The 22,673-nt window shown below is 34.4% G+C and overlaps 1 long non-coding RNA gene across 1 annotated transcript; it reads right to left on the reverse strand.

Moving 5' to 3' along the window:
* Positions 1-8,705: 8,705 nt before the first annotated feature.
* On the reverse strand, positions 8,706-18,185 carry LOC132037701 (uncharacterized). The gene is made up of 3 exons (XR_009409966.1): positions 15,195-18,185; positions 14,327-14,413; positions 8,706-9,244 (listed from the first exon to the last, which is right to left on the reverse strand). It is a non-coding gene; the product is annotated as an uncharacterized LOC132037701 (long non-coding RNA).
* Positions 18,186-22,673: the final 4,488 nt, after the last annotated feature.

Below are 22,673 nucleotides of genomic sequence, written 5' to 3' on the forward strand. Positions count from 1 at the left end.
AAAACCACAAGGATTCTCAAGATTCTTGCAATTTCAACTCAATTTCTTCTTCCTCTAAATCTCCCACAAGAATCACTAAATCTCCATCCTTCTAATTGAGACCCAATTGGGTTAAGAATTCAAAAAATTGAGACAAACTCCACAATCTCTAGCTCCAAATTGTTGGTGGCACATGTAGATGCAATGATCTATATAAAGAGGATGGAGCTATCGAAATCACTCTTTCAAGAAAATATTATCTCCGTTTCCATGGCCACCACTATATTCAAGAAATGAAACCCAATTAAAGAGAAAACATAATATTATCTCCGTTTCCGTGGCCACCACTCTATTCAAGAAATGAAACCCAGTTAAAGAGAAAACATAATTTCACCTTTCCATAATTCAAAATCAATTGAAGGAGCCATCAAAATCACTATTTTGTTAGTTTGGATTGAAGAAATTGAGATGACTCCATTAAAGCTCATTTAAAGATAGAAAATCATAATTGAAGGAAAGATTTTTAGATTTCATAAATTGTAGTCAATTGAAAGCTGTGGAAGTAGTGGTTATGGCAGAGGGGAATGGAGGTTGAAGAAAATGGGAGGTGGATCGAGGTGGTGCTTGGAAAATTAGGATTTTTCTTTTCTTTATTTTTTGTTTTTTTAATTAACTAAATAGTGTAAAAATACTTCTTCTAGTCATATTTTATTTTTAATAATTATTTTGAATACATATGCCACGTGTCTTTATTTAATTAGTCACCTTGCCACGCATTACTTCCAAAGTGATTGCTACACTCACTTTACATATTTGGCTGACTGTGCAAAAAGTGTCTAATTGAAACAAATTTTAGGTAGTGTAAGTGCTTTAACAACACACTGAGATTGAGCGTGTACGAAAAAGATCCGAAAGCACCTCGTGGCTCAAAATGGGTTTGGCCAAAAAGAAAAGATGACCTCATATTAAAAAAATTAAGCAGTATTAAAAAAAAAAGTGGATCCCATATTAAAAAAAAAACGTGCACCCCGTATTAAAAAATCATACCCCCATTAAGTCAATAATGGTGGATTTATTGTCACATGCGTATCAACCCATTAGTGGGAGCAAATGAAATTATTGTACAGTAAAAAATATGGACCGTATATTATTGCTTTTCTTCAAAAGGTTAATTAGCCAAACCATACAATTTTCTTTCTTTTCTTATATTAGCCTGAGATCTAATCTAGATATTTAACTGTTGTATTTGCTATTCCGCCATGTCATTTATTTGTTATGTTTACTAAAATAAATATATTTTTAAAAAAAAAAGTGAACCCCACCATCTCCAAACTCATGTAAGAAAAAAAAAGATAGACCCCATATTAAAAAAATCAAGCAATATCAAAAAAAAAATGGATCCTATATTTAAAAAAAAAAAAAAAAGCAATGTCAAAAAATAAAACGTGCACCCCATATTAAAAAATCATACACCTATTAAGTCAATAATGGTGGATTTATTGCCACATGCGTATCAACCCATTAGTGGGAGCAAATGAAATTATAAATGAAAAACATTATATCGTCGTTTTCTTCAAAAAGTTAAGTAAGCAAACCATATAATTTTCTTTCTTTTCTTATATTAGCCTTAATTATCTAATACAGATATCTTAAAATATTTATATTTTAAAATAAGATAGAATTTAATTACTTTTTCATTTTTATTCTTACTCTAATAAATATGAAAAGAGATTAATGTCGTAGAAGAAAAAATAATATTAAATGGAGATCAAATAGTGAATAAGGTAAATTAGTCAAACTATAATTCTAATTGACGTTTCCTTAAAAAAATCGTGCAAAAGACAACATGATAAGTAAAATGAGCTAAACCAAGAATATTTACCAAAAATTAAAAAATAATAATTCTTCGTTTAAATAGAAAATCAAATTTCTACTTTGTTTCGTTTTAAAGATGTAAAATTAATTTAATAATTTGAATTAGAATTATCCAAATTAAAATTTGATAGAAAAAAATAATAAGTATTGTTTAGCATACATTAACAATAGAATATTTTACACCTTTAAACTAATCGAATTAAAATTCAAAGTATCCATTTAATACTTAAATATTGCTATTGTTTTATATACGAAAAGGGAAAAGCAGGTTTTCTTTTAAACAAGTCTTCTTCTTTAAAAAGTATTAATAAATTTTTGTTAACTTTGTATTCGTAGTGAACACTAATATAAAAAAGTTTTGGATACGGAGCACAAACTATAATGTTATATTAATCGTGTTTTGAATATAGTACATATATATATATATATATATATATATGTTTATTAGCAATATAAAATATATATATTATCACTATCCAAACCAACTACATACACAGATAGATTATAATCCAAAGTGTTGGGCCCGTGCTCATACGCCGTCTAGTTACAATAATATCTGATGGATCTATGTTATATTAAATTAAAACGCACCGAGGCATTTAGCGAAATGTTATTTGTCTTTCTTACCTTTTTAAAAGTGTTTACGACGTACTAAATAGTTATTTAATTATTTTTGTAATATTTGAAAATAGTCATTTAATAACTTTCCTACCATTTAAAAATGGTCATTTAATATACTGTATTTTTTTTAGTGCACTGTATTCGATAAGCTTATTAAGGAGCCGTTTGGACATGGTTTGAAACCATGAAATCATATTTGGACATGCAATTTGAATTTCTTAAGTTATATTTTTTCTTATAAACTTAAAACCCCCACAAGTTGTGAAAACTATCAAAATATTCTCAATTCTTATACAATCTTACCAAATGAGCAAGTCATACTTCACAACAAAACTAATACGCTACTAGAAAGCCTTTCTAAAAAATACAACATCAATTGATCAAACTTTAGTTCAATAAAAAAAAAAATTAACATGAATAGTAATGTAACTACTCTTTAATATAATCCTCCCACATGGTAGACTTAAATAAAGATTGATAAATGGTTGTTGGGAGTAATTGTTAAAAATATCGACCAACTTATAGGTCTTTTTTTATAAAATATAAAGCTATGGGTCAAGTTTTATATTTAAAATTTTTGTAACCATGGTTTGAAACCCCAAATCATGTCTTTTTGGATGATTTGGGATTTCAAACCATGGTTTGAAACCATGAGATGAAATGCATGTCCAAACGCTGATTTCATCTCATGGTTTCAAACCATGATTTCAAATCGCATGTCCAAACGCCTACTAAGTCTTGTGGAGAAAAGGATCAAAATAGCATATTATCTCTAACTTTGGACTTAAAATAATCCATGTTCTTTTATATGGAGCATTCATAGTCCACCATGTTTGTACAAGGGGTACACTTTTAGTCACTCCCAAATATTCTGTTAGATTTAACAGAAATGGAGCCACTTGAGACATGTTTCCGAACAAACAACGCGATGTTCATCCCCTTTCTAGAAACGATGTCTATCAGCCCTAATTTTTTTTAAAACAATTTTTTTCTAGACTTAAACATGTGCATTTAATCAAGAATACATTAGATACTTATTGGGATTAGATGCTAGAACACCACGTATAAAATGTCCTAGTTTGGTGGTTAGTTCTAATTGCCTATGCAACTAATAGCGGAAAGTGGAAAATAGTATAACGGTGAAGCAAAATATGGCTATGTAATAAATGTTATCAGTTAATGGTGGGCGTAAAAATCGCATTAATCAATGTCGAAATTGTAAAAAAATATGAATAATAAGCAAAGTATGGCTATGTAATAAATGTTATCAGTTAATGGTGGGCGTAAAAATCGCATTAATCAATGTCGAAATTGTAAAAAAAATATGAATAATACCATACATGATATTCAATTTTGTCAACTTAGAGTATATAAAACATGATAACCAAGTCAATAAAGATTTCAAAGATCCTGCCTTGCGATGTCAATATTCATAATATGCCACCATCTTAGCAGAATTCACTCTAGTCTCTTTGCGCTTAATTTGATTGAAATGGTTCAGTCATTTGATATTCACCAGAATCCCTTAAAAGAAAGGTAAGATTGTTGATGGAGCAATCTAATGACAATTGCAGTTGGCAAGTTTTTTTTATCGAACATCACTGTGAAATGTTTAGTGTCTTTATTTTTATCCTACTCGCCAATAGTTGATGAGTTGTGTACATAATGTTGAAAGCAACTTTCAGTGAATTGTTTTTCGTAATTTGACACTAATATTCCATATAAACCAAACAGTTATCAACTTTTGGAAAAAATGTCAATTTTTGTGCTTTTACAGAACGGGCAACCTCATAGAACATATTGTATAGCCCTGAAAGGTCCAACAAAACTTGTTTTCTCTTCAAAGAAAAAGAAAATCTTTGTTCTGTTTTCAAATGAAAATTCCTACGGAATTTGAGCAATTTCAACCAAAATTGATGCACCAATTGTTTATACAGAATCTGAGCAATTTCAACCATTGTGTCACAGTTTTTGGGTGTCAATGAGATCTTCTCTATTATTGGACCCAAAGAACTGAATCTTATCTTTGATCTGCAGCTTAGGGGTGACGGTGTATTGGGCCAAATTCGTACAGCACAGCTGGACCTGTATCGTTAGCTCACGTGGCTTAAGGGATAAGTCAAAGATGAGTCAGAATTAAGTGTCACCGGAGGAAATGCCATTGCACAGGAAGTAAGTCTGTTAACCGGTTCAACGGGACCGGTAACCGGCTATAAAACTGGCCGATTTTCGGTCTAAAAATCGGAACCGGCCACCGGTTCCGGTTTAACCAGTTCCAAACATGGAAACCAGAACCGGACCGGTCCAAAACATTAGAAAATTCCTTCTTTTTTGTTTTTTGTATAGTAATATATATATATATATATATATATATATATATATATATATATATATATATATATATATATATATATATATATATATGTAGGTATATTTATATATGTTATATAAGTTTATAAGTAAATTTTATATATTTACCAACTAACAAGATATACGTATATATATATATATATATATATATATATATATATATATTAAGTTATATGCTTAAGTTATACTATATACCTAAAAATATACTAAGAATATACTTATATATATCAATATACTTATGTATACTATATATAATTATATATGTTTAAGTTATATGTATTATAACTTAAGTTATTTATAACTTAAGTTTTTTCTAAGTTTATAAATTCCTATTTTATAAATTAAGTATATCATTAGAAGAAAGAGTGTTGAACATATATCACCTATTACTACTTCCGTACTATCGCTCTGATACCATTAACTGCAGGATCGCACTTTGGGATGGCGCTACTGAGGATCTTTTATAGGTTAATAACCCTGGCGATGGTTTGTCCAATCTCAGAACAAGTCAAAAAACAGCCCTAAACGCCACCTCGGCTAAAAGGGTTTATAATTAATAACCAACCTAGGAACTCCTCGTTCCTGTTCGGCATGTTTATTAATATAAAAGGTTGTACATGACCATGGAGATTTCGAAGATCGTATAAGACCTTTTGTAAAAGAGAAGAAATCTCATTTTTGCATAATTCTAAATAATCAGAATTCATTTGACAGGGTCTTGCTTTAGTAGGAATATTTTCCTCTGAAAAGTTTTCTTCATATGGAAGAGTAACGATATGTTTTTTTTCTTTCCCAAAAAGCATTAGGATGATCACTACAAATTTGTAATGAAAATTGGTTTTTTAAGAAATCTATTTTTTTGTAATTTAGGATTTTGCAAAATCTCTTCAATATTAAGAGTATAGATTTCTTGTTTTGGAAAACTAATTTGTTAATGTTTATTCATTAACCTATCTTTTATCTCATGTATAATTCTGGAAAATGGTTCAGTTATAAACTAGAATTCAATAGTTTTTCCTTCAAAGGTTCCTATAATTCCTTTAGTATCCCATTTTTGGATAGGAAATATTTTTTGAAAAAATGGGGTTCCCAAAATAATTTCATTTGAAATATCTTTTACTAAGACAAAACTTTGTGGTATACAAATTCTGTCTTGACAAATATTGGCTTTTGGTAATTTAAAAGTAATACCCATTTTACGCGCCCATTAGCGGATCTTAAACTATGAGTAGTTTTATAAAAATATTTTGAAGGAATTAATCCTTCTTGAATACAATTTAAATCAGCTCCACTATTAACAAGAGCAGTAAATTCCTTTTTGAAATTGTAATCAATTAAAAGAGTAATCTGTATGAAATTTTTTTGGGAAGTAATTATTTCCATAGTTGTGAGGAAATTTCCTTCTTGAGTTGCTTTGGAAGTTTCTCCTTCCATGGCTGTTTCTACCATAGTGTGATGGATGGGAGTTTGTATGATGAACTCAATCTTAGAAATCCTTTCATCTAGGATTCTATTATGATGTCTGAGACTGGAGATTTCTTGTTTGAGATTAGAAATCTCTTTTTCCAAGTCTTGGATTGTAGCAAGAGTTGATATGATATTCCTCCTTTCCTTAAGAAGCCTTTTAACTTCTGTCATGGTGTATGGAACTGATGACTCTCTTATTTGGATACCAGGTTGGATATCTGGTTCCTTAGGTGCTTCGTCAAGTTTATCAATGATTTCGGACCGAAGTTCTAGATCTTTAATAATCTTTAGTAGATCCATGAGGTTATTACCATCCAAGACATTAATACTAGTTTCTTGAAATTGTGAAAAGAGATTATAAAACTCATCATCTTCTTTTCCCTTACTAGTACAGGGCTGTCCTATTTGACAAGGAAGACATTCATCATCTGAAATGGTTGAAATATAATTTTCATTGTCAAGGACTCTAATATCTTCATCTAATGAAGAGTCACTTGATTCATCTGACTCAAAACCTGAATTTTCTGGTTCTGAATTCAACAAGATTTTGTATAATGATTCCTTTAAGTTATTATCAATATCAAGGTTCTTAATCTTTTCCTTGACTTTGCAATCTTTATAAAAATGACCAACTCTGCCACACTTATAACAGGCCTTAGGATTTTTGGATTTAATAAAATCCTTCCTCTGTTTGAAATCTTTCTTTCGCTTGGATTTCTTTTTCAAGCGTTTTTCTTTCCATGCTTGGAAATCTTTTCTCTTTTTGTGCCTATGAGGCTTTTTTGTTTGTGGCATTTCTAATCCAAATTGCCCACAAAATTCTCCTAATTGTTGTCTTTCGGTAAGACCATGTTTCTTAATTTGCTGGTTCGGCTTAATCTCATTACATAGAGCCAAACCTTATTGCATACATGTGCCTATTAGACTTCCATAAGTATAATTGCTATAATTTATACTTGTTTCCCCTTTCCTAAGAGCTTTCCTTATTCTTTTACGCAAAAAAGGCTGGTAATCCATCTATAAATTTGGACTTCCAATGGTTATGATTGCATTCGGGTAATTCCATAACCCGACAAAGGAATATATCCTTATACATCTGAATGAAGTAAGAGTTTTACATCTCAGATTTTGGAGTAATCTCCTAATGGTCTCATTATTAGCTGACCATCGTCCTGAAAAATGCTCAATAATATTAAGAACTAGTGTATAAACAGCAGTCGAAACTAAGATTATTTCTTGGTTTTCTCCTGGTTCTTTTTTGACAGCATTAAGAATACTTCCACGTTGGTCTTCGGTAAGATAATTGTCCCACCAACCTTTTAATTGGCCAGTAACACCTGCTATAATCATGTCTGCGATAGTACGCTCACTATTTTTATTAACTTTGCTGATTGTACCATACATCAACATTCTATGCATTGTACAATAGATTTGCCTTTCATTGTATCCATCTATGTTCCATTCATAGATTTCTTTCCCACTATAGCTTGTATTATTAACTTACTGCTCTTCTTTTATTAAGACATCTTGGGGAGTAGGCCTAGGATAATAAATCATCCTCTGATATGGCTTAACAGCATAATACTCATCTATTTTATTTATATCCACTGCTATTTTGGCCTTATAATTGTCATCCTCAGCTATTGAAGGATTGATATGGAAATCTTTAAATTTCTCATCAAGCATTTGAGCTAATTCTAAAAAAGGTTTTAATTTAAAATCCTTTATTTCAGGTGGAGGCTATATACTTGGAGTAGTAATAACTTCCTCCTTTTTTCCTTCATTAAGGGTGGAACTTTGTAATGCCTCTATTTGAGAAAATAGTTTATCAATTCTATCATTTAGTGAAAGAATGTGTTCACCCAAGATAGTTATGTAAATATTAGCATAGTTTTGCTATTTAAGCATATTATTAAGATGCTTAACAGTTACTTGTAAAGTATCATTTTCAAATAATTTTGAAAATGCTGCAAAATGAAGAGTCTTATCATCTTTACTAATTTGAAATGATTGCTGTGGAGGAAAATACTGCACTAACCACTTCTCCATTAGTTAGTTCGTACTTGCTGATAGGATCCGACTTGTGGAAGACACGGATTCAAACAACAAATACGCGGAAATAAAGATAACGAAGAAATCAAGGGATGAGAAGTGAAGAATTTGGGAGGAGAAGAAGAGGGATAGAAGCAAGACCCAATGAATAATGAACCTATGAGCAAACCTAAGTATATGAAACCTAGACCCTCTCAATTTGATTCAATTCAAAGAACCTATACTATTTGAAATCAAGGCAAGGGAAATTCAATTGAATCCACAAATGAACAACCCTTTATGAAATCAATGGAAATCGGTTTAAAACCAAAAATGGAATCCACCATTAACTATCACTAATCTAAAGCTAATCCTAGCTAAATAATCTATCTCTCCAAAGGAGTATTCTCAATTCACCATAATCTAAGTAAATGAAATATCTAAGTCTAGTATTTATACTCCTAGACTAAAGAAGACAAAGTTATTACAAAAATGCCATTAATGAGGCAAGGGCCTTGTTTGGCTAGTTGGATGTTGGCTTGAAACTTGAAAAGACTCCGTCTTGCACATATAGCCATCATCCAATCCTCAAAGCTTGCAATTGTGACCATTTGCATCTATGCCCCTTCTTTTGCACGTCTAGCCATATTTGCATTTTTATCCCTTTGCACTTCTAGCCACTTTTGAGTTCTAGGCCTCCTTTCTAGTAGCTTCTTCTCCGAGCCTCGCCCAAGCTACCTTCCACACATCGTAAGCCATCTTGTGTGGCTCACAAGAGCCTCCAAAGGCCTTCCATGCCATCCTTGTCATCCACGCCGCTTGTAGAGTGTGAAGTTCCATGCCTTGGCCTTGGGTGGATGTCTTGAAGTGAAGTGTGCCAAGTAGGATCATATCACTTGCGCTCCAAAACAGAGATATAATTGTCAACATATTTGTGTATAAACCAAGGAACAAAAAATATAATTTGGTTAATCTGAGAAAGATCTTTATAAAATTCATTTTGAAAACATGTCGTTTCACTATTAGTAAAACTTGCAAAAAAACCATTTTCTAAATGGCTCTCATGTGGGTGTATATAATTCATTGCTAATTTTCAGTCTTGCGGGTGACCCCCGGCTAAAATCAATTTTTTTATCTTGATCCATTAAATATCTTTAAATTCCATTTCAGACACAGTCAATTCTATGTCTGGAATACTAGTAACAATATTATCCTAGTCAATCTTAAGACCACTGACTCTATTAGTGTCAGTTTCTCTAATCTGAGAAGTAGAAGCTCCATTGATAAACTTGACAAAACACCTAAGAAACCAGATATCCAACCTGGTATCCAAATAAGAGACTCATTAGGTCCATACACCATGGCAGAAGTTAAAAGACTTCTTAAGGAAAGGAGGAATATCATATCAACTCTGCGCTACAATCCATGATTTGGAAAAAGAGATTTCTAATCTCAAACAAGAAATCTCTAGTCTCAGACATCATACTAGAATCCTAGATGAAAGGATTTCTAAGATTGAGGACAAAGGAAAGTTCGTCATACAAACTCCCATCCATCACACTATGGTAGAAACAGCCATGGAAGGAGAAACTTTCGAAGGAAATTTCCTCACAACTATGAAAATAATTAATTTCCAATTTTTTTTCATACAGGTTACTCTTTTAATTGATTACAATTTCAAAAAGGAATTTACTGCTCTTGTTGATAGTGGAGCTGATTTAAATTGTATTCAAGGAGGATTAATTCCTTCAAAATATTTTTATAAAACTACTCATAGTTTAAGATCTGCTAATGGGCAGAAAATGGGTATTACTTTTAAATTACCAAAAGCCTATATTTGTCAAGACAGAATTTGTATACCACAAAGTTTTGTCTTAGTAAAAGATATTTCAAATGAAATTATTTTGGGAACCCCATTTTTTCAAAAAATATTTCCTATCCAAAAATGGGATACTAAAGGTATTATAGGAACCTTTGAAGGAAAAACTATTGAATTCCAGTTTATAACTGAACCATTTTCCAGAATTATACATGAGATAAAAGATAGGTTAATGAATAAACATCAACAAATCAGTTTTCTAAAACAAGAAATCTACACTCTTAATATTGAAGAGATTTTGCAAAATCCTAAATTACAAAAAAATAGATTTCTTAAAAAACCAATTTTCATTACAAATTTGTAGTGATCATCCTAATGCTTTTTGGGAAAGAAAAAAACATATTCTTACTCTTCCATATGAATAAACTTTTTCAGAGGAAAATATTCCTACTAAAGCAAGACCCTGTCAAATGAATTATGAATATTTAGAATTAAGCAAAAATGAGATTTCTTCCCTTTATAAAAAGGTCTTATACGATCTTCGAAATCTCCATGGTCATGTACAACCTTTTATATTAATAAATATGCCGAACAGGAACGAGGAATTTCTAAGTTGGTTATTAATTATAAACCCTTTAATAAGGTTTTAAATGGATTCGATATCCAATCCCTAATAAAAAGGATTTATTGGATCAACTCCACATGCTATTATATTTTCCAAATTTGATTTAAAATCGGGATATTGGCAAATTCAAATTGCCAAAGCAGATAAATTCAAAACTACTTTTAATGTCCCTATTAGGCAATTCGAATGGAATTTTATGCCATTTAGATTAAAAATATCCCTTCAGAATTTCAAAAAATCATGAATGATATTTTTATGCCTTATAGTAATTTTATCATTGTTTATATTGACGATAATTTAGTATTTTCAAATACTTCAGAAATGCATTTTAAACATCTTGATATATTCAAGAAAGTAATTATACAAAATGGATTGGTTATATCCAAACCAAAGATGTCTCTTTTTCAAACCAAAGTTAGATTTTTGGGTCATAATATTGAAAAGGGAAAAAGATTTTTGGGTCATAATATTGAAAAAGGAAAAATTATTCCAATTAATAGAAGTATAAAATTTGCTTCTAAATTTCCTGATATTATTACTGATAAGACTCAGCTTCAACGATTTCTTGGAAGCTTAAATTATATTTCACCATTTTCTAAAGATTTAGCAAAAGATACATCTATTTTATATGATAGATTAAAAAAGATTCCAAAATCATGGATTGATGATCATACCCAAGCAATTCGCAGGATTAAGGAAAAAGTTCATAATCTTCCTTGTCTTACTTTAGCCAATCCTACTTGGCAAAATATCATTGAAACAGATGCTTCTGATATTGGCTATGGAGGAATACTGAAATAGTATTCCCCAGATGATAAACATGAATATTTAATACATTTTTATTCTGGTAAATAGAATACTAGCCAGAAAAACTATGCTACTGTGGCTAAAGAAATTCTTGCCATGGTAAAATGTGTACTTAATTTTTAAGGAGATTTATATAATCAAAAGTTTTTAATAAAAACTGATTGCCAAGTTGCATAATTTATCTTTAATAAAGATTGCAAGCATGATGTTTCTAAACAAATGTTTGCAAGATGGCAGGCACTATTAGCCCCATTTGATTTTGAAATTCATTATAAGAAAGGGATAGATAATAGTCTCCCTGATTTTCTAACAAGGGAATATTTGAGTTCATAACTCTTATTCATCTTATTTGCAGGATGAGGCCACAATTTAGCCCCAACTCTAATAGAGGACGGGGAGGAAGAGGAACAACATCAAAAGGAACAGGTCGTGGTACTGTTCTTGCTCAAATGGGCAATCAAAGGCTAATAGCTGCTAATATTGCAGGATCTTCCAATAATACTAAGGAAGAAATTACATACCAACAATATTTGGATTTTATAAAATCCCAAAAATAGAAGGATAATATGCCTCCATCATACTTTAGTGCCCTTGCAGATGATGATCACGAGGACACTGATTCATATGAACAAAATGATAACCGAGAATTAATTATTCTCATAGAAAATGATGATCTCCAATGGAGAAATGAACCTTGGCAAATAATGCACAAGTATTTTGATCAAGCACCATATGCCACGATTACTTATAAATATCGTATGAATTATGAGATGGTCCTTTCATCTTTCGGATCAGCAGAATTTCAGCATTTTTATCCTGCTACTAGCAAAAAAGTTTGTAACTTTTCAAAAATTATTAGAATTTTTTTTTTCTCTCCCAATGAATGGGGGTTAAGTACTTTAAAGGAAAGGGATTACACCCATCCTGAACAAAAAGTTCCAGTTAAATTTAATTACTGGGATTATGTTGAAGCTTTTAATAAAGTCTTTTTATATGAAAATCCTAAGAAAAAGCATTCTTGGTTCATAAAGGTTTGTGCCAATGTTTATAAACAAGGCATCCCAAATTGGATTTGTCTATGGTGGATTAATTATGGTCCAACCATAAAGATTTTACTCAAACCATTCAAAAGTTTATATACTGAATGGGTTGAAGTTTCTCCAAAGATTATAGATTTGGAAACTAATAATATTTTCTTTGAAGGAATTGCTAATATGTATTTCTTCATTGAGTTCTCTATCCCATGGATAATGAAGTGGTCTGTGGAAGTGGGTAATACCCCCAATATACCTTGTCTCAACAGGATTTTTTATACAAAGTTCTGGAAAAAATTGCTCAAAAAATCAAATGATAGAACCATTCCAGGGCAAGAGTTAATAAACCAGATCGAAACTACTATTGCTAGTTATAGGGAATCGATCAATTCCAGACAAAGGGAAGTTCCTAGCCCTTTCCAACATATTGCACGCCAAATTCAGATGAAAAAAGGGATTATATCCCAAGAAGAAATTATAGCTCTTTATATGGAGGAATTTAAAAAGGATTTATCCAAGAATCTTAGAGTTGATATTTCTCAAATTTCTCCAGACATTTCTATGACATCAGTTGGTCATACCACAGACAATGAAGAAAATGAGGAAGAAGATGAAGAAAAAGGTGATAGCCATGTTTTAGCTGGAGAATCTCAAAGTCCTGGTCATACGGAAGACTTTTCACAATTTTTGGCACAATTCAACAGCCAAAAGGAAGAAGCTTCCAGCACCGCAAAGGATAAAGGCAAAACCAAAATAAAGTGATAAGGTGGACCTACCCACAAAGAATCAGCTTTTATAAAAGCATAGCTTTAATAAAGCAAAGTAGTTTGTTTTATTTAATTATTGTACTTTTACTTTATTAAAGATAGCTTTTTCTTTTTCTTTGTCGGCCATCCTTATCTTCTCATTTTGTCATTTTGCTTTATGATCCGTTATAAAAGGATCACTTGTAACTGAGAAGGGCAAGCTTTCATACACTGCCTTCTCTCTCTTGTAAAAAATCTCTATAAATAAAAGTTTGAAGTTTGCTACAGCTCTCTCTCCTCTGGTTACAACACAACTCCCCTAGGTAATTTTCTTTTCTTTTATTTCATTTTATAAATTTCATATATTATCTTTAGCCTAAATGATAGGCTAAACATCTGGTGTTGAACTATATCACACTAGACTACTAAGTATTATGGTGAAGATCTTTAATTAGTTGGCAAACGTAGTTGTAGTACCGAAAAAGGGCAATAAATTAGAATGTGCATAGATTTTAAAAACCTAAATAAAGCTTGGCCGAAGGATTCATTTCCCTTCCGAGCATCGATCAAATGATCGATGCCACGATCGGTTGTCACGACCCAACCTGAGGGCCATGATGGGCACCCGGAGCTAACCTACCGAGCACCACCTAGCATGCTTCTTTAGTCGTATCTCGGTGGACCATATATCTAACTCACGATTAGCATAGTCTGGCATAAATTCTAGAATATAAGCTCATTTGTATGATTATCATCAACTCTGCCCCATATATACATAAATACAAGCCCATAAGGCTACAAAAAAAAACGATATATAAGATATGAACCGATGGGGTTATGACACGTCCAACTGTGTACACACATGTCTGTGAGCCTTTATACAGAATGCTAGAAGTCATAAAGACAGGACAGGACCCCGTCATGCCCAAACATGTACACAAAAGAGTAAGACCAATAGACTGCAGTTCCGAAGCAAATGGAGCGCTCCTGAGACTCCGCAAATGAAGCTCCTAGGGATCTGATCCGTCTCCCTACCTACCTGCGGGCATGAGCGCAACGTCCACAAGCAAAAGAACGTCAGTACGAATAATGTATTGAGTATGTAAAGTATGAACAATAACATAATAAAGACACGAGGAGCATGAGATAAAAGAGATAACATGTGCATCTGATTGCCTCTTAAGGCAGATAGCATGCACGCTTAGTTTTTTTTTTTTTTTAAAAAAAACATCTTATACATATATATATAGTATACTTCCCAACCATATAGGCGCGGTGTTATCATCACATCATCATTATCTAGCGTCCGGGCATCCCGCGTTTGGGACGATATCATAAGCTGCCCATTGCAGTGGTGTGAGCATCTACGAGCCTGCCCGGCCGACTATAGCGCGGCACGGTGTGAGAAAATACATACATATAGATAAAGCATGCACGAGAGCCCAAATAAAATGTTACTACTCGATCGGAGTGACATAAGTTCAGTAAACCTCCGATTTCTATTATGGAATCATCATCATCGCCATATCCCACTTGGAAGAACAACTATTATAAGATGGGATCAACAACAATGAATACAATCAATAATCATGTGACAAACTCAATAGTATTATGAGAACATTAAGAACTTCAAGCTTTGGCATTTCTAGAATTGAAATCATCATCATTATCATCATAAGGATCATTATCAACTATATCATAAGAATCATGAAAATTATGGGCTTCTAGTGTTTCTAGGAATAGGAATGTTGTGGATATCATGTGTAGGTTGACAACTATGAAATCATTCCTTTAGAAAGGAAAGGGTTAGCCTTACATACCTTCACGTCTTCTTAACTACTAATGTTTTCCTCCAAAGCCCGCAAAATCTACATTCAAGAGGATTTATAATAAGGTTAAGTCTTGAAAACATGCTTAAGTTCAAACTAGAGCAACTAAAAGGCTAACGGAATTTAGGCAGCACTTCACCTATTTTATCGACTTCCACCATATTGCAAAACAGCTCCCAAACAACAATAACAACATCCATAATATCATAATCAAGAAGTTACATTCAAATTAGTCTCAAATTTAACCATAATCCCCTTTTCGAGTTCACCTCATAGTCATCTTCTTCACTACAACACTTATAGCTTCTCTACTTTAATTATTTTCCTTTTTAAGGGGTATTAAACCTTTACATCAACTCAACCATACAAATCGGGTGAAGAACATACCTTGTATTTGAAGAACTTCAACTCACACAACTTGTTTCAAGGCCAAGTTCACCACAACTCTATGTAGAAACAAGAGAAAACACCTTTTTATAAACTAGTTGAGGATTTAAGAGTTTGATCCTTCCTCGATTTGATTTAGGGTGGTTATGGATGTTAAAGGAAGCTTAGAGAGGCATTAGGGATTTAATTTGGGTGAAAAAATGAAGCCTAGGTCGTGGAAATGGCTATTTATAGTCTTAGAAAAAAATTCCACCGACTTCAAATCTTGAAAATTTCGGGCAAAGTACGGGCTACTGGTCATCCCGTACTTCAAAGTACATGCTACTGTTCATCCCGTACTTTGGAGTTAAAATTTTTAACTTTTTGGAAATTTTGGCAAAATACGCCCAAAATTTTGTACGGATCGTACTTTCCTCCGTACTTCACAGAAATGCGATCTGTTAGTTGCATTAGAAACAAGACTTGGTGAACTTCAATTTACATAGGTTATGGATTCCGTAACTCCTCATATTCTAGTAGATATGCCTCTTTGAAGTTGGACCAAAAATCCTATCCAAAATTCTTCCAAGTTTTTCCAATTTTCAACGAACCTAATTTCTATGATTCGCTTGATCCCGAAACCTTTAAATACTTGTCTAACACTTATTAAAAGTCTTCCTTAACCTTATAGGGGTATCATAGCATCTCTGGACTCACATTAGTTGGCTTACGACGATGCGAAAATTCACGAGGTGTAACACCGGTCATGAAGTAATGAGTTTTCTCGATACTTACTCAGGGTATAACCAAATAAGGGTGCACCCAGAGGATCAAGAGAAAACCTCATTCATCACCAAATTTGGTACTTACTGCTATAATGTAATGCCCTTTGGTTTGAAGAATGCTGGAGCCACTTACCAGAGGCTTGTAAACAAAATGTTTGAGCAACAAATAGGGAAAATAATGAAAGTATATATTGATGATATGTTGGTCATGAGTCTCCGTATTGGGGACCATATAAGTCATTTGCAGGATACGTTTGAGTCCTGAGGCAGTACAACATGAAGCTGAATCTGGAGAAATGCGCATTCGGGGTCAGATCTGGGAAAATCCTGTGTTTCCTTATCTCTCAAAGGTGGATTGAAATAAACCCAGGGAAGATAAAGACAATAGAGGACATTCCGGATACGCTACAGGATGTCAAGGTGGTACAACGATTAACTGGCAGGCTTTCATGACTTTACATTACAATAGGCTCAAGTGCATGTATTTACTGGGGCATAGCCGCGCTTGCAGGTTTATATCTAGGTCTTTAGAGAAGTGCCACAAGTTTTTCTCTTTGCTCAAAAAGAAGAACGAGTTTGAATGGACACCGGAATGTCAGTAGGCGCTGCAAGATCTCAAGGCATACCTGTCCTCCCCTCCGCTCATGTCAAAGTCGAAACACGGAGAGGTGTTAATGGTTTACTTGGTCGTATCGGAATTAGTGGTAAATGCTGTCCCAGTACGAGAAGACCAAGGCACGCAATTCCTGTCTATTATGTAAGCCGAGTTATGTCGAGGGCTGAAACGCGGTACCCTCTCTCGGAAAGGCTGGCCTTTGCTCTAGTAATGGCTTCGTAAAAGCTCCAACCATATTTCCAATGTCACCCAATTGCTATTGTGACCACGTTTCCTTTGCGGAATGTGCTTCACAAGCCGGATTTATCAGGGCGGTTGGCCAAATAGGCAATTGAGTTAAGTAAATTTGATATTACATATAAGCCCCATACTACGATCAAATCACAAGTCCTCACGGACTTTGTGGCTGATTTTAACCTGGGTATAACTCCCCAAGCCGAAAAGAAGGCTTCCTTGGTATCGGGGCTTGCACTCGGAGTGTGGAGGCTCTTCAACGATGGGGCATCCAACGTTAAAGGAACGGGGCTGCGTGTGGTACTCCACACTCCAACAGGAGAAATTTTGAGGCAAGCGATTAGTAGCGTGCCTCTAACTAACAATGAAGCGGAGTTCGAAGCTTTGATTGCAGGTCTTGAGCTAGCCTGGGGACTCGGCGCAGAGGTCATTGAGGCAAAGTATGACTCACTTTTGGTGGTAAATCAAGTGCACGGTGTGTTTGAGGCCAAAGATGAGTGCATGCTGCGGTACCTTGAAAAGGTGCTAACATTGCTTGCCCGATTTCAAAAGTGGACTTTGGTGCACGTACCTAGAGAAGAGAATATAGAAGCGGACGCACTTGCCAATTTGGGCTCTTCAACAGAGGCATCGGGCTTGAGTTCTGAGTCAGTGGTCCAATTGCTACACTCGGCACTATACTGGACTGGTTATGATGAGATCAACTCTACAAGCCTAGTTTAGGATTGGCGGAATGAATTTTCGGACTATCTTAACCACGAAAAGCTGCCAGAGGATCTGAAGGAATCATTGGGTTTACGAGCTAAGGCAGCTTGATATTGAATCGTAGATGTTTTGCTCAACCAAAGGTGTTTCTTTGGTCCAATGGAAAGATGTATAGGACCAGAAGGGTCTGACTATGTAATGTGAGAGGTCCATGAAAGTATCTATGACAATCATTAAGGTGCGGAGTCACTCACTAAGAAGTTGCTTCGGGCCGGATACTACTGGCCTAGAATGGAGGAGGATGCAAAGGCATTCATCTGCAAATGTGACAAATGTCAGTGGTATGCTCAAATGCTACATCAGCTAGGTGAGGAGCTCCATCCTGTAATTTAACCTTGGCCATTCATGAAGTGGGGGATGGACATAGACGGGCCATTGCCAGCAAGACCTAGTTAGGTGCGTTTCGTGCTGATGCTAACTAACTATTTCTTTAAATGGGTTGAGGCAGCAGCATAGAAGAAGGTTCGGGAGAAGGAGGAAATAGACTTCATTTAGTAGCACATAATCTACTGGTTCGGAATCCCGAAGGAGATAACTTGTGACAACTGCCTACAGTTTATTGGTTCCAAGGTCACTAAGTTCCTGGAGGATTTGAACATCAAGCGTATAACTTCTTCTCCGTATCACCCAAGTGGGAATAGTTAGGACGAATCAACAAACAAAACTGTCATTCAGAACTTGAAGAAGAAATTGGAGGACGCTAAGGGTTCTTGGCCTTCCAAGCTACCGAATGTGCTTTGGGCTTATACAACAATGGCAAAATTGAGCACCAGAGTAACACCTTTCTCCTTATTATATGGGGTGGAGCTACTGTCCTCAGATGATAGGAAATTTCCCATAGCAGATTCGGCGGCCATAAAATCCACATCAGTATCCAACAGGGCATTGGAAAGGTCTAGTCTGTTGTCCAAAGAATCGTGATAAGTATCCTTGTGAGACTTCAAAATAGCTAGGCGTAACGACCTGTTTGGTCATTAATAGTGTTTTTGACCCATTTTCCCTTGTTGTCCCTTCCCCGAGTCCTATTAATATGACTTATGACTTAGTAAAGTCATTGGTTTGGTTTTCAAATGGTTTGAGTGTGATTTGAGTTATTCGTGACGAAATAAGTTTAGTTAACGAGTTAAAGTTGACCACGGTCAACGTCGGGTTAGGATAACCCCTTGTCAATGTCTTAGAAGTTCCAACAAGTTAATATGATGATTTTGAACTTGTCCACAAGTTTTGGTGAGGTTCTGAAGAGTTTCAGAAGGATTTGGATTTTGTCGCGCTCGTATTCGATGCTGCAGCGAAGCTCATCATCACTGCAGCGAAACTGTTGCAGCTCTGCAGTGAAGCTAGGGACCGCTGCAGCGAAGGCCAGGGGCAGAAACCTATTTTTATATTCAAATTTTGAAGTCATTACCCTCATAACACCAAAAACACTTCTCAAGAAAGTGAGAGACGATTTTCTAAGGCTAGGGTGAAATTCCTCCTTGAAGGTAAGTTCTAATCTTTATGTGGTTCATTCCCTTTTCTTCTTCAAGTTCCATGATTAGTTTAAGGTCCATCAATGGTGGGTGAAGGTCCTAGAACCCTAGAAATAGTAAAATCTTGAATCAATTATGGAAAGTAATTTTATTACTGTTCTGTCATCTAGGAGTATAGATTATCACTTCCTAGGATGAGAATTCAATTATTAATAATGAGAATTGTGCATTGAAAAATAGGGTTCTAATAAAAATGGGAACTTTGGCCTAAAATTTGTTTTGAAAGGCTAAATTGATTAGAAACCCATAAATTAGAGGTTAATGATTGTTGGGATAGAAGTTATGATAAATTTACCATTAAAAGATAGTTCACCCAATTGAAAGGGGTAGAAGTAATTGGGTCTTCTTCCCTAATTGTTGTATTGTTGATTAGATGGCATGTTGCTTACTTAGCATTATGGTCTGTCGTATATACTAGACTACCATCATTTTGAGGTGTTTCAGAAACAAAAGGCTCTTGCGGAGTAGTTCGTGGCTCCTGTTCTGCATTCGGGGTAGGTTACGGCTTACTTTAGTTAGACTTTGATTAGTGAAACGTATATATTGTGTAGAATTGAGGGGAGAAAGCATGACTAGTTCCTCGGACAAGATGTATGGTTGGATATTATCTAGGTTGGTATAACTTCTGAATATGTGGGCTTGTCGCCGTTATTTACGCATTGTGAAGGTGTAGTTGTATTCATACTGTGGTGATTCGGGATGGAGTTCTATTAGGATGGTTGTTATTGATGGTAGCTTGTTGCCTTATTGTTGTGATTAGACTTGTTACCTGAATTGTTGTGTTGTGATATACGTAGTACTTCATTCTCTCTTATTGTGACAAATATCATCGGAGAAAGGAAGGATAATGAGCTTAGACCTGAATCGTGATACATATTTATGGTAGTACTAAGATGGAAACTTGACGTATGACTTACTGTTGATAATGATATTGTGCATGGCATACATTCTCATTGCATACGTATATTGATATTGAGTTATGACTTGGTGTTGATGATGATATACGATAAAATGGAATACCTTGGTGATATAAGATTTAGTTGTGAGGTGTACTCGTTATATTTGGAAGTAAAGAGGGACGTAGACTCTTTATGTTGACTGAGATGGTTTGTATGATTCATTCCATAGTTGAGTTGATTCATCTAAGTCTTGATATGACTTATGGCATTATGACTTCTTGTGCTTCATTGTTATTTTAGTGCATTGATTTGCCATATTTTACACCCATTTCTACATTCATACATTCATACATTATGGAAATGGTTTGGAATTGCTGAGAGAAAGATGTTCATATATACCCTTCACTGATTGATTGAGATAGCTGTATAATTAGGCTATGGTTGAGCAGAGTTATTGGTGAGTCTTGTTATGACTTGTGTTGCTATGACTGTACCTCATTGTTTCTGGCCTTGATATGTCTTATTGAGTTATTCATTGTGATTTGATCATGAGGTATTGTTGATGAGATTTTGAGATGAAACATATACATCTATTAAGGCACATTTGACAGGGGATGGCAATGTGGCCTAGTTGTGAGCTCGTGGTCTGAGGTTCGTTCCGGAACGATTGGTGCATGGACACCATGGGTCCCCTACATGTCATGACTATTTGGGGAAAACATTACCATTTAGCATGTGTGTACAGGTTTGGAGTATTTGGCCAGTGTATTGCATTGCACATCATTATATTTTACATTGCATTTCATTACATTTTATTCTGTATTATTATATGGCTCATTTAGTTCTGATTTTTGTATGGTTTGTTGAAACGGCTGTTGTGGTATAGATATGATCGTTGACTGAGTGAGATTATGGATTAGTGACTCTACCTAGGGTCGGAACTTAGACTTGTGATTACCGGGTGAGATTATTGAGATTGGACAGACTTGTGGTATAGAAGCTTCATCTTAGGCTGTGATTTAGTTATGGAATATTTTGTGACTTGAATTTGAGTATTATGTGCCTATCTGTTTATCTTGTTGATTTTATGCTTATATGCGTGAACTAATCTTGGTTAGCCTATGATACTATCTTGCTGCACCCTTTTTGACTGCAGATTGTGTTCCAAAGATTTCACCCAGACCACATCTCTAGCTTGAAGCTAGTTTTCTTGATCAGATCCGAGGGTGAGCTTCTATCCATGCCATGCCGCCTGAAGATCTTTCTTTCCGGATGTCTACTTTCATTCCAGATATTATTATTATATCTGATAGATATTTCATTCTTCAGATATTGTTGATTAGAGTCCTTGTACCATAACTTTCAGATTTTGGGAATTTAATAGTTAGACTTCCACTTATATTATTTATCATTTATGACTTAGTTAGACTATTTATTTATTCACTTATTTATTAATTGTTAGAGTATAAACGATTAAAGAAGTTGAAATTGGCCAGTGATTAATCAGTTAACGGATAAGGGTTCGCATACTAGTGATAATAAGGTAGGTGCCCGCACGATTAGTAATTAGGGTCATGACACCAGGTCACGATCTAAGTTGGCTTTTTGCTGTTTAGAAACCTGACACTGCTGCTTTACCAGAAAACGGTTCAGTTGAATTTGTGTTTGTGGTCAAGGATACGTGGATCAAAATGACCTGTAAATCAATATAATATGCAAGTAAATTGAATGTAAATTAAACAAAACAAAGCAAGGTTGAGAATAGCAAGAGCCTTGATTGAGCCCGGTGCTGGTTTCTATAATTTAGCCTTTAATAAAACAGTAAAGAACTTAAGAAATGAAGTAATTGCACATAAATAGTGTGTATTCCTCTTGAATTTCGTGTCATCACAATGGGAATGATAATCTTTATTTATATTAAGAGTTAGGGGCACATATTCCATGTATTAAACCCCTGCCCATAATGACTATTAATTGGATATTAATAATGAGCAATAAAGAGGACCATTAAGCCTAATCACACCATTAGGTAACGTTCAACTCAATATGTAATGGCAACACGTTGAGCTCTCTTCCGAATCTATTCTAACAGTCTTCCGGTCGTGGTTCTTCCGGTGCAATGGCAATTCCTCCGGTGGCACTCAACACTGACTCATTTTTGACTTGTCCCTTAAGCTACGTGGCCTAACTATATAGGCCCAGTTGTGTTGTACGAATTTAGGCCAATACAGATAGTCCCTTCACTTTCCGGGATTCGAACAGTCGGGATTGAGAAG

Source organism: Lycium ferocissimum, chromosome 11 (assembly GCF_029784015.1).
Source record: "Lycium ferocissimum isolate CSIRO_LF1 chromosome 11, AGI_CSIRO_Lferr_CH_V1, whole genome shotgun sequence".
In the NCBI taxonomy this organism is placed as follows: Eukaryota; Viridiplantae; Streptophyta; class Magnoliopsida; order Solanales; family Solanaceae; genus Lycium; species Lycium ferocissimum.